Source organism: Chlamydotis macqueenii, chromosome 1 (assembly GCF_036417535.1).
Source record: "Chlamydotis macqueenii isolate bChlMac1 chromosome 1, bChlMac1.mat, whole genome shotgun sequence".
Lineage (NCBI taxonomy): Eukaryota > Metazoa > Chordata > Aves > Otidiformes > Otididae > Chlamydotis > Chlamydotis macqueenii.
Window position 1 is genome coordinate 192396494 of NC_141556.1, and position 12357 is coordinate 192408850.

Genomic DNA, 12357 nt, shown 5'->3' on the forward strand with positions numbered 1-12357 from the left:
TGCTGATTGCCCGGGAAAGCTGGAAGGGATACTGGCTGCCTTTTAAAGGTGGGGTAAAAATGGGTGATGTTGCCCTAGAAAACAAAATACCTCCCCGCTGTGAGGGCTGCACCAAGTTATGGGCCCAAACTTCTGGAGAAATCAGTGAGAGAAACACCATGTAACGTAGCATTCACCACAATGCAGAGTTTAGTGCTAATTAGCTGGATAATTGAAAACATTTAAGAATTATCCAATTTCACAAACTGAGGAGTGGATTTTAGGCATTGAAATTTGGGGTGATAAAGAAATATTAACGGCCTGGCGCATCTTGATGTCCAGTGGAAGAGGATGTTTAACAGTTTCTCCTTACGGTTCAGTTGTTTATTTAAATTACTTGGAAGATAAACCAGCAGCAAACATAACCAGTACCATTAGGAGGGGGGTAAAAATAAGGAGATTTTTATTTAGCATTACAGCAAAAGATTAAATGCAGTAAAATAAAGGAGGGGGAAGTTTCCCAAGTGTTCAGCGAGGCAGATCCCATTGCCAAGACGTAGAGGAGAATCAGTGGAAATTCATCCATGCCCGTTCAGTCACTTGGTCCCAGTAACGGAGTCACGTTAGCAGCGTAGGTGTGAGTGAAAGGGAACGGCTGCTTTTGGCAAAGGAGGCGGCAGGTCCGTGGTGATGGAGGGACCCTCCCGGCTGGTGCAGGGGATGCTGGTGGCACCCTGGGGTTTGCCGTCACCTCCCAGGAAGGATTTTCTGAGCGGTCCTTGCAGTCACGCCAGGGCAGCTAGAGACCCTCATGCGGCTTGGCCATCGGTTCCCGATGGCGCTTGTCCCCCGCGATAGGGAGGGAACTGGGATTTCCTGGAAGGGAGCCTTGCCCCCTTGTGCTGCAGCAGCACCTGGGCATCCCCTGTCCAGTTGGGTGCCAAATTTCACTTTACAAGGAGCACCAGCGTTCATCCAATGACACCTTACTGGTCTGAAGTTGGCTGCATTTTAGTGGAATATTTAGGAGAAACAAGTTGAAGACAGTAGATGGAAAGGGAGGAGGGGGTTTAACTGACACGCTGCCCAGCTGTGAGCTGCGCTACACTGATCCTTCCTTCAACGCAATACAACAGGGATGTAATCAGTTTTAAATTACACAAAGTATATTGGAAAGCTTGCCGTTGTGTAAATCACGTTTCAGAAGGTATTTTATTTACACAAGCATCCGCTCATTAGCTGTATCAAAATGCGAATGGTACCTGCGCACGCGCTGCAGGAGTTCCTGATATCATGAAATGTCGTCTCTCCCTAACACGGGTTCAGATAACCCCAGCTGGGGGGTACACATGGGTCTTCCTGGCATCTCTTTTTTACAGCCAGTCCTATGGCCGGTGCGGTCAAGTGGAAAAGCCACTTCTGAGCAAAGAGGCTTAGAGGGGAGCGGGATATGGGCGAGCACAGGCACCACTGCCCAGGTGGTGGAGGATCTGCCATCTTTGGAGAGTTCCCAGAGTTCACTGGATGAGGCCCTGATAACCACATCCTTCTCCAAAGCCCTTTCAGCCTCAGTTATTGCCCAAGGAGCTTGCGGGCAGCGACGACCTGTGTCCAAGCATCCCAGTGCTCCAGATACGGGATGCCCCTCAAAACCCCCTTGGGCAGAGATGCTAAAAGCCTTCTCCCAGCAAAGCCCGGAGGAGCTGGCTCACCCCGGCTTAGCTGATGCCGTGGTAGGAAGGAGGGTAGAAAGGAGGGCTTGAAAAGGTCATGCCGAGGCTGCAATTTCCCAACCACTGTGAAGTAACTGGGTGCCTTAACGCCCTCCAGCTTAAACACTCAGGCTTGGCTGTTAACAGTTTGCTGTAAATTCAGCATTTCCTATGTCTATTCAAGGAGAATTAGAGGGAGGGACCTGCTAATACCAGGGGAAAAACTTTTCTGTCTGCAGTGGCTGTTCTGCTGTAACAGCAGCAAAAGCAGAGGAAGAGAGATGCGGCCTCAGATGAAGCTGAGACAATAAACAGAGAAATAACCATTCTGAGACCTCCGTAGATTTCCTGGATTCATTTCCCTCCTTTCCCAGCATTTTGCTGAGCACTACAAGATTCAAGCCATTATTATTTTAAGAAGATTTCTAGCTTTTCTGCCTGCAAAAATAGTCATCACTTGTAAACCGAAGGCACCGCTGTCCTATCTGGTCTGCAGCCAGAGGGGCTGGAAGCAATAGAAGAAGTGTGAACTTTCTCCTTCATCTCAGAGAACATTAACTTCAAAGCCCCGCCGTAAACTTTCAGATGTAATGACTATTTGTCCCAGGGAGAAACACGTCAGCTTGATCAATGACTGAAAGGTATAAAACACAGAGGTTACATTTGCTAAACACTTGTGAAGAGTACGTGGTTATAATTGGGTGGTACACGGGGTGGGGGGGGGGTAAGTTAATACCAAATTATTTCTGCAGGCAGGCCCTAGAGGCAGAGCCACGGTTGTTGTAGGTCCAGCATGGAGTGGTTTCTGTCCCCGAGGAGGCTGGGCTGCCATGTCAGAGCATGTTCCATTGTGCCATCGGGTGCAGACCTTTGTCACCAAGCAGGGACATTGCAGCTGTGCTGGCAGCCACACTGCTCTGATGCTTTTCTCAAAAAGCTGTGGCAGAAAACATCTCTCCTGTCAGCTGCCCAGGCAAAGCATTTAGGACTACCAGTACTTTCTCTTGTGTCCTTCTTGAGCTGTGTGAGCACTGACCGGAGGAAAAGCCCTCCTGGGTGCAGCCACCTTGTCCCCTGAGCATCCCTGAGCTCTAGGGCACGGAGTCCCCAAGGGCTGAGCCCAGGCAGCCCAGTAGCGCTAACACAGCTGGGTAGGCACGCTCAGAGATTTCCGACAACTTTGGTAAGATTCCCCACATCCTTCTGTTTGTTTTTAACATGCTTTCCATTTTTCTGTTGAAAATCCCCTGGAAAAAAAGAGATTAAGGATGTATTTTTGTTTCTGTGGCTTACATATGTGGAATCTGGAGGGAAGAAAATTTGTATTATGTGACTTTTTTCCCAGGGTAACCATTGCACGTGCCCTTGCTGAGATCATCCCTTCTCCCCTCCGCCATTAGGGCTTGTGCGAGGAGCCCAGACCCCGTTCTCTTTCTGGGCGGTGGGTGCGGGGTCCTTGTGCACAGCACACAACACACTTTGTATGATTAATCAACTATTTAGTGAAAGCATTTTTAAAGGCAGTAATTGGGAAGACTTTCTGCTAGGCACTGGCTCCTGTTTTCTGGGGCTCTGGGGCCGGGGGATGCAGTCCAGACCTGTGCGATTCCTGCCCAAGGACGGAGAGAAGGAAGTGTCGGAGTATGAAGAGAGATTTCTGAAAGGTCCGTAACATCTTCTGCCAACATATTTTTTGAATCAGCCCTGCGTGAACAAGAGGGAGCCCAGGAGAGCTGTGTCATCCTTGCGGGAGAGCTGGGCTCACTGACAGGCAGCTCCATGTGGGATGGGGGACAGAGGGCTGTGGCTGTTGCTGGGGGAGCGAGATGTCGATGGTGGGGCTGCTGGCTGCTCCACGAGCTTCACTGATGCCTTGCTTTCCCTCTGCCCTGTGCTTGCCTGTCCCCTCATCTCTCTATAAGGCCTCAAAATATCTCTAGGCACAAAGCTGAGCCCTCCTTGCTCACATGCTTAGGTCCCCACTTCCCATTTGGAGTGGATGGAGCTGGTGGGGTGCACCCAGGTCTCTCACCCCACAGCTGATGTTGGGAGGAGATGGTGGCTCAGCTGTTGAAGACTCTTCCTGCCCCTGGATGTGCTCTGGCCTCCAGGAGGTGAGTTAACAGGTGGCCTTCTCCAGGCTGTCCCGTCTCCCCTTCGGTGCCCTGAAGTGAGCTCCTGGGGAACAGGCTGTGGGGATGGCCACAAAAGGCTGGAGCTGGGGTTGGCAGCAGGGGTTGAGATAACATTCTGGAAATGTAAAGCACAACCGTGTGCTGAATCCATCTCCAATCATCCTCCTCCTCATGGCACATCACCTTCTGCTCCTTCCTGTGGTCCTGGTGGAGATCCTAGGGACAAGGACAGCTATTGGGAGGTCATGGTGGGGAAAGAGGAGCGACAGGCAGAGCAGATAAGTAATTTCTTTCAAGAGGCAGCTGGCTTTACCCAGATAAAGCAGTGCAATGCCAGCAGGTCTCACATTCAGAAGATCCCCAGTGATATTGCTGGAGCATGGTGCTCAGCTTCCCCTCTAATGCTGCTGTTTGAGGGGGGCCAGCCAGCTGCTTGGCTCCTTCCCCCTTTTATGAGGGGAACCCATACCCGCACTTTGTAGGTGTGCTGGGGGTTTAAGTCTCGTCTTTGCAAAGAGATGCACTACAGCAATCCCCTTCCCGTGCCTGGAGTCCCATTTTCTACCTCCGTAGGATCAGGTCCTGGGCTTCAAAGCACACGTGGAGCAGTGACTCGTTTTATTACACGGTCATAAAGCAATGGCCCTTCTCCGGTTCTCTATAAATAATAGCAGTTGTATTTGTAAGTGGAGGCCTGCCAGAGACTTTGAGACGTGAGGTTTACGCTGAAAAGGAAGAAGAAAACAAGAATCTTGACAGCTTTCTACCTGGCTGCGCAGCTGCGCTGGAAAAGGTGCCTCGCGGATCAAAGGGAACCGGCTCCTGTTCTCCCCAGGTGCCACGATGCTTCGCCTGTTAGATCAGATACGAGTTATCAAGCAGCGACGCTACGGACAGCACAAATGTGCACTTTGCTCTTCAGATGCTGTGAAAGCCAGAAGGATGCCAGATTAGATTTAGGAGAGTACATATGGATGCGTTGCCTTCTCTGGCCTTGCACCGGTCCTTAAAATCCTCTGTTGCTCTGGATGAAGACAGAAAGGGCGGCTGTGGACAATCACAGCTGCAGAAGTGTAATTGCAATTCCTGTCTGAGAGCTGCTTAGTGCTTCTGATGATCTTTAAGACCTGTGAGCGGCTACAGTACAAACGGAGAGTATTTTGGGGCAGGGATACAGTATATGAACAACTCTGCAGAAGGACTGGGAAAAAAAAAAAACCCACTTCTAACCTTTTGGTGTTTACATTTCACAGAAGGAAAGGATGCTCTGAGGCACAAGCACAAGTTCAGACTGAAGCCCAGATTTCCCTGCTTTGGGATTTCAGACACTTGGAAAGCACCTCTGAGGCAAAGTCCTGTACCATGGCTTACCCTAAAGGCTGAGGTGCCGCCACAGCTCAGCTCTCAACCCCATCACTGGCCGGAATCACACCGCCAGTCCACCGACAGCAAATCCCAGCAGTTCATTTTGCGTGTTCAAAGGGCTGTTCAGCTTCTGAGGAGGTGATGGGAAGGTGACAGCAGTGAAGCCTTACGTCAGTGTCATGAATAACTCTGTTTCAGCAAAACCTCCCTCTAAACCCCATACACTGCCTAACAGATGGTACATCTGTTTCTGTTTCCAGTATGATCTCACTAATCACTTTTTAAGAATCCAGCATTCAGGGTTAATCAACATGAGCTGAATTACAGTAAAGGTTCCTACAGCAACGGAAAAGTCCTGTGCAGCTCCCTTTCCCCAGGTCATCCTCTTGGAGAGCGGGGTCTATCCTCTGCCTGAATTCTGCCCAAAGCCCCGTGATCCCTGCAAAGCCAGGATCTCTCTCCAAAGAGCTTCTTCCTCTCCTGGGTCTTTGTCTATTTGACAAGGCAGATCTGCCAATAGTTGATTTTTCTGTTCAGTAGTTAAACTAAAAGCTCAACAAACATGATACAGGTCAATGCCAAAGCCCTCACAGGAATGGAAGGGTGAATTCCCAAGACCTTGTCTTCAATCACAAGGCTTATGAAGAAAAGCTACCGTCCACTGAAATCCACTGCCTACGACATAGGCTCAAAGCAAGTAAGATGCAAATTCAAAACCTTTCTGTTTCTCATACAGAAAAAAAAGATTTTAGAAAAGGTTTCCTGGAAGCAGCATCACACCCAGCATGCCAGACAGCACCGAAGGCACGTTGGAGCTGGAGCACAGCAAGGCAGGAGGCTGGCTTAGCCTGTCTGTGCCTGCGCTGCTCAATAAAAACAGCCAGGGCAGAGTGACACTGCTGGGCTCACAGGCATCGCACATAGAGCTTGCTCCCTGAGGAGGAAATTTGTCTTGCAGTGATCCAAACCTGAGCCTCAGAGTTAGCAGAGTCTAGCGGAGAATGAGCAGAAGTCATAGAATCATAGAATCATTAGGATTGGAAGGGACCTTTAAAGGTCATCCAGTCCAACCCCCCTGCAAGGAAAAGGGACATCTCCAATCAGATCAGGTTGCTCAGAGCCCCCTGCAACCTGGCCTTGGATGTTTCCAGGGATGGGGCATCCACCACCTCTCTGGGCAACCTGTTCCAGTGTTCTAGCACCCTCATTGTAAAAAATTTTTCATAATGCCTAGTCTGTCCAGGGCTGGAGTCCATCCCCTCTTTGCTGGCGACGTAGACATGCCTGTCAGATGTTCCTATGCCATCAGAAACAACTCTCCAGCTGACTCATGGGTCCTCATCCTGCATTGTCCCCATTGTGTTGGTTGGCACATGCCTATGCTCTCCTCTGGACTTGGACAAGCAGCCCCCTCCAATCGCCAAGCAGCACTGCTCTGGGCACAACTACTCCTGGGACAACTTTCAAGAGCAGCATGGGCAAGCTCTGTCTCCCTTCCCTCATGATGCTCCTCCAACATGGTCTCACTAGCCTTTCCAACCTCCAGCTCTGCTGAATGCTTTCATGGCTCAGCCCAGGGCATGCAACACAGGGTGGGGTTGGACTAGACGACCTGTAAAGGTCCCTTCCAACCCAAACTATTCAATAATTCTATGAATACACCCTGACTGTTTTATGGAAACACAACACTGGTGAGCTACAGCATCATCTTCATTATACTGGGCATTTTGAGCTGGGATAAAAAGAAAACCAACCAGTCAGCAGGGTCCCCACAAAGCCCGTCGGAGTCATTGCAGGCTGTTAAAATGGCAGCCTTGGCACTTGTAGGGCAAGCACTGCCTGCAGGGAGTGAAAGCCAGCTGTTTGTGGTTGTGCTGATTTATGTGAACAGGAATTGTGGTTGTGCTGATTTATCTGAACAGGAATTTCATGGTGTGCTGCTGGCAGTGGCGGCCAGCAGACATGGCAGTGTCCAGGCTCCATTTTGAGATCTTCAGGAAGCCTCTGGGGACGATGGGGAGACGTGGAACACATCAAGCATGGCTACACATCTCTGGGGATAGGGCCAAGAGCACGAAATTCCAGCTGTTTTTCTCCTCAATCCTGTTGTCAATGGGGAAGGGCCTCAGAACGAGTGGACTGATCCTGCAGTGCAACTACTGGTTGTGCAGCTACTGTTGACAACAGGGATTTGATTTTTATGACTGTGGGAGCCTCTTTGAGGATCAAGGACTGCTGGGAAGAGGAATCCACCTCACCTAATGGGACAAAAGTGGGCCAGCAGGCGGGTCAGCTCAGTGGGGAGACCTTCAACATAGGAACAATGTGGGAGGGAGCTGGCGACCCACCATCAAGTGAGGAAGTGGTGGACTGGGTTGGCAAGGAAAGGGTTCAGTGTGATGTAGACAAGAGAGACATCTCTATCAACAAAAGAGGGCCGAAGTGGGACAATCTCAAGGGTACGCACACAGATAAGGAATTTCCTATGGGAGAGCTTTGTGGCAGAAGCTCTCCTGGGAAGTCAACAGGACTGGGTGCCTCTCCAAAGTGCCTGTACACCAATACACACAGCATGATGAACAAACAGGAGAAATAAGAGGTCTGTGTGCCATTGTAGTGCTATAATCTCATTGGTGGGGTATCTTACCGCTATGGATGCTGCCAGGGATGGATACAGGCTACAGGAAAGATAGGCTGGGAAGGTGAAGGGGGGAATTCCACTGATTCAAGGGAAAAGTGGGAATGCATGGAGCTCTACCTAGGATGGATGATGAGCCAGCTGAGAGCTTATGGGTTAGGATTAGAGGACAGACAGAGAGAGGTGACATTGTTGTGAATATTTGCTATGGACCACTTGGTCAGGAAGAAGTAGTTGAGACCTTCTTGAGGCAAGTAGAAAAAGCCTCATGTTTACAGGCCCATGAGGACATGGGAGACTTCAGCCACACCGGTATCTGCTGGAAGGGCAATACACCAGGGCACAAGCAATCCAGGAGTTCTCTGGAGTACACTGATGATAACCTCCTGACACAAGTGATTGAAGAGATGACAAGGGGAGATGATCTGCTGGACCTCAGAATGACAAATAAGGAAGAAATGATCAGGGATGTGAAGGCTGAGGCAGCCTTGGCTGCAGTGACCATGGGATTGTAAAGTGCAGGATTCTGAGAGGAGGGAGCATGGCAAAGAGCAGGACCACAATCCTGGATTTCAGGAGAGCAGACTTTATCCTGTTCCGATTGCTGCTTGGAAGAATCCCATGGGATACAGACCTGGAAATAAGAGGGGTCCAGGAGAGCTGGTTGATTTTCAGGGGTCACCTCCTGCAAGCTCAAGAATGGTCTACACACAGATGCAGGATATCAAGCAAAGACAGAAGGAAGACAGTTAGGACAAGAAGGTGACTGGGAGAAGTAATTATGTTTTTATGAGGGAAAATCCATGCTTAACCAACTCGATAGGCTTCTGTGATGAGTGGCTTGGTGGGTGAGCGAATAGCAGTGGATATAGTTTATCTCAACTTTAGGAAGGCTTTTGACACTGTCTCCCATGACATCTGCATAAACAAATGGAGGAAGTCTAGGCTAGATATGTGGACAGTGAGATGGATGGAAACTGGCTGAGCTGCCAGGCCCAAAGAGTGGTGATCAGTGGCACAAAGTCCAGCTGGAGGCCAGGCACCAGTGGAGTACCCTGGGGTCAACAGTGGATCTCACACTGCTGTTAATGACCTGGATGATGGGACAGAGTGCACCCACAGCAAGTTTGCAGAGGACACAAAACAGGCAGGAGGGCTTGATGCACCAACTGCCTGTGCTGTCATTCAGGGGGACCTCAGCTGGATGGAGAAATGGGATGACAAGGATCTCATCAAGTTCAATGAAAGCAAAAGTCCTGCCCTTGGGATGAATAACCCCATGCACCAGTACACACTGAGAGCTGACTGGGCTGACAAGCAGTTTTAGAGGAGGACCTAGGGGTCCTGGTAGACAAGCTGACCATGAGCCAGCAATGCGCTCTTGTGATAAAGGTGGCCAACAGCTTCCTGGACTACATTAGGAAGAGTGTCCCTAGCAAGTCAAGGGATGTGATCCTTCCTGTCCGCTCAGCACTGGTGATACACCTGGGATGCTGTGTTCAGTTTTGGGCTCCCAGAATAAGAGAGACATGGACCTACTGGACTGAGTTCCTCATAGGGCCGTGAAGATGACTACTGGATTGGGGCCATCGACACAGGAGAAGAGGCTGAGAGTGCTGGGGTTGTTGACTCTGAGGAAGAAAAGGCTCAGGGAGGATCTCATCAGTGTATTTACCTGATGCTGAGAGAATAAAGAAGATGGAGCCAGGCTCTTCTCAGTGGTGCCCAATGACATGACAAGAGGCAATGAGCACAAACTTCTTTACTGTGAGGGTGATTGAACAATAGAAGAGGTTGCCCGGAGAGTTTGTGAAGTCTCTGTCCTTGGAGAGTTTCAAAACCTAACTAGACATGGTCCTGGTGAAGCTGCTTTGGCTGACCCTTCTTGAACAGGGAGCTTGGCCTAGGCAACCTCCAGATCTTCCTTTCAACCTCAACCACGCTGTGAGTCTGTGAGATTTGCTTAAACCTCCAGCATATATCACAGTTATTGTCAAGTATTCCACAGTTATTTTCAAGTATTCCATCAATCCTTACCTCAGTACAGGAAATTTGGCTTTAAAGCCCAACAGCACATTAAACCTTTACCAAACCCGTGAGGTCAGAGTTTCAGGAGCACTTTAACAACCTGACAAACCAAGGAAGTACAAAACATGCCATGCAAGTCAGATGTTTCTACTGCAACAACCCTATGGTCAAAAGTTTCTCAAAGAAAACCATTTGCTGTCAGGACAGAGTGGAACCAAATCAGTGTGATTCAAGTTTTTAGAGTCAATTTTGTAAAATGTCAGAAGGAGTTACCTAGTGCCACCCAGTGTTGGTAGCTAGAAAGAGGAAGGTTAAATATGGTTACAATTGGGTGTAGCCTAGTGAAACAGGAAAAAAATCCCTGCTCTTGCTTTCTGTATCAGGGGTGAGTAATTCCACAGAAGCTGTGCAGCATCGACATCCAGGAGACAGCTGTCCCACAGCCGAAATGCAGCTTAGTCGTCGTCTTAAAAAAAAAAAATCTTCCCCCTTTTATATTCACTTTTCAGAGCAGGGAATCAGTTTGAGATGTAGATGGCTTCTTTTGTCATAAGACTCACTCCTCTAGTCTGACATAAGTCTAGAGAAAACGTTGTGCTGGCTTTTCTGGTTAGATGTTTAGGAATTTAGATGAAACAACTATTTAGGAGGTGCCTCTCCTAGGACAAGTGAAGTACAGTTAAAACATTACCTTTTCTCCTCCTTTATCTCAGATGCTGCATATGACCTGTCTTTTCCTTGAAGCTTTTTAAATTATACAGGATCTCACGTATATCAGACCACGCAACACATACATACTCTCCCAGTTATGAGATTTGAATGACTGAATAATTGCACTTATTTGCAATTGCTTTTGTCCTTCAAAATAGGATATAAAGCTGGTTAAGTGTCATGGTCCCATTTAAGAGACACAGAAAATGATGTGCATTGTCCTCCCCATCGCAGTGGAGAGCTGGGTCCTGGCCAGGAGGGGATGGAGGGGACCCGGAGCCCAGAACCCAAGTGGGAAAGAGGGGAAGGGTAAAGCAAGGCACTGAGATGCCTCGAACCCACCAGACATTTTGGGGTGAGGGGATCCCAGGGTTGTTGTTTCACCTGTAATGACAGTGGCAAGGAAATCCTTCTGTAGCCATTTCTAGCATTTTGGGCTCCTTGACTCTGTCCTGAAGTAGTCTTGTTGCCCAGAGAAAAGAAGACAACACCAGTTTAAGCAGTTCTCTGCCAATTCTTTATTTCAGCCCCTAGAAAACACAGGGCCAAGGAGAGACTGACACAGGTTGATACAACAAAAAACAACAGCAGCAAAGTGAATGGTGGTTGCCCTCTGAAGCAACCTCACCTCCAGGAGGTACCACGCTGGCTATCCGTGTTTCTGAGTGGGAGGGGTCCCTACTGGCATTTTTACTTTTTTTTTCTGCCACCCATGGAGCATTCTCCCCGTCACACAGCCGATCCCTTGGATTTGTGCCTACTGACAACAAGCTTCCTTTCTCACTTACCTTTCACTGAGCTCTGGGAAACAGGCCAAGCACTGCGGCCACAGGTCATATGCCGAAAACTCCTCTTCTGAGGCCAACACACTCGGGGTGGTTTTTTCTTTTCTTGCCAGTCCCACGAGGACCTGGGAGCTAGGTTGGCTCTGCCGGCTTCTGTAGGAAGAGCTCCACGGACATTAATTACATCTGCATGTCTCACTAGGGCCACACATGTCCTAGGTGCTCTCCACAGCTATGAGATTTCCAGTCGTACTCCCGCAGAACTCACAATTTAAAATCTGAGGTGGAAAATCACTAATTCCTGTGACGACTGCTCAGACTGTGCCTCAGGAATTCATCAAAAAGAAGATTTTCCCAAAGCAGGGCCACAGGACACACCGTGCACAGCAAGAGTTGGGTGGAGGAAGGAGACCAGACAAATACGGCATTCATGGAAAGAAAAATATCCGTGTGTATCCCCCTAGTTAGGGAGGTTTACAAAGTAGGTTTACAATGACAGACAGCACCTGCTCCAGAGGTTTTATGGTCCCAGCGATTAGGACAAAATAGCAGGAAGGGGAAAGGCAGAAGGAGGAGACCTGGGAGTCCCTGCATTACACAGAGTAACTCTGCTCAGTTTGAGTGTCTGAGGCATTTTTAAGCCTATAAATAAACTGGGGACGTTAATAATGCCATTAATCTCCGTTGGCTGCCATCCCAGCTATTTTCAGTGGCGCAGTTACCTTGCCTCTCCCAGCAAAAGTAGGTCTGAGGGGAGGGTCAGGCGAGTGGTGGGGACGGATGCTGCATGCCCGGGGGCCACCGCCCTCGGCGGGAGGACACTGCTACCGTCCTTGGCAGCACCCCAGGAGGAGGTGTCCCAAGCGCCAGCCCTCCTGGCTCCTGGACTGCAGGGAAACACAAAAACAATCATCAGATAAAAAATGACGGGAAAAAGCAGAGCACTGGTGGCTGCAGAGGGAAGTGTGTGACTGCTCCTGCCTGTGTCCCCTGCACGGAGATAT

General features: G+C 49.4%; 1 pseudogene; it reads right to left on the bottom strand.

The window, feature by feature from the left end:
• Positions 1–3087: 3087 nt before the first annotated feature.
• Positions 3088–12341, bottom strand: LOC147602368 (uncharacterized; annotated as a pseudogene).
• Between the last annotated feature and the right edge of the window lie 16 nt (positions 12342–12357).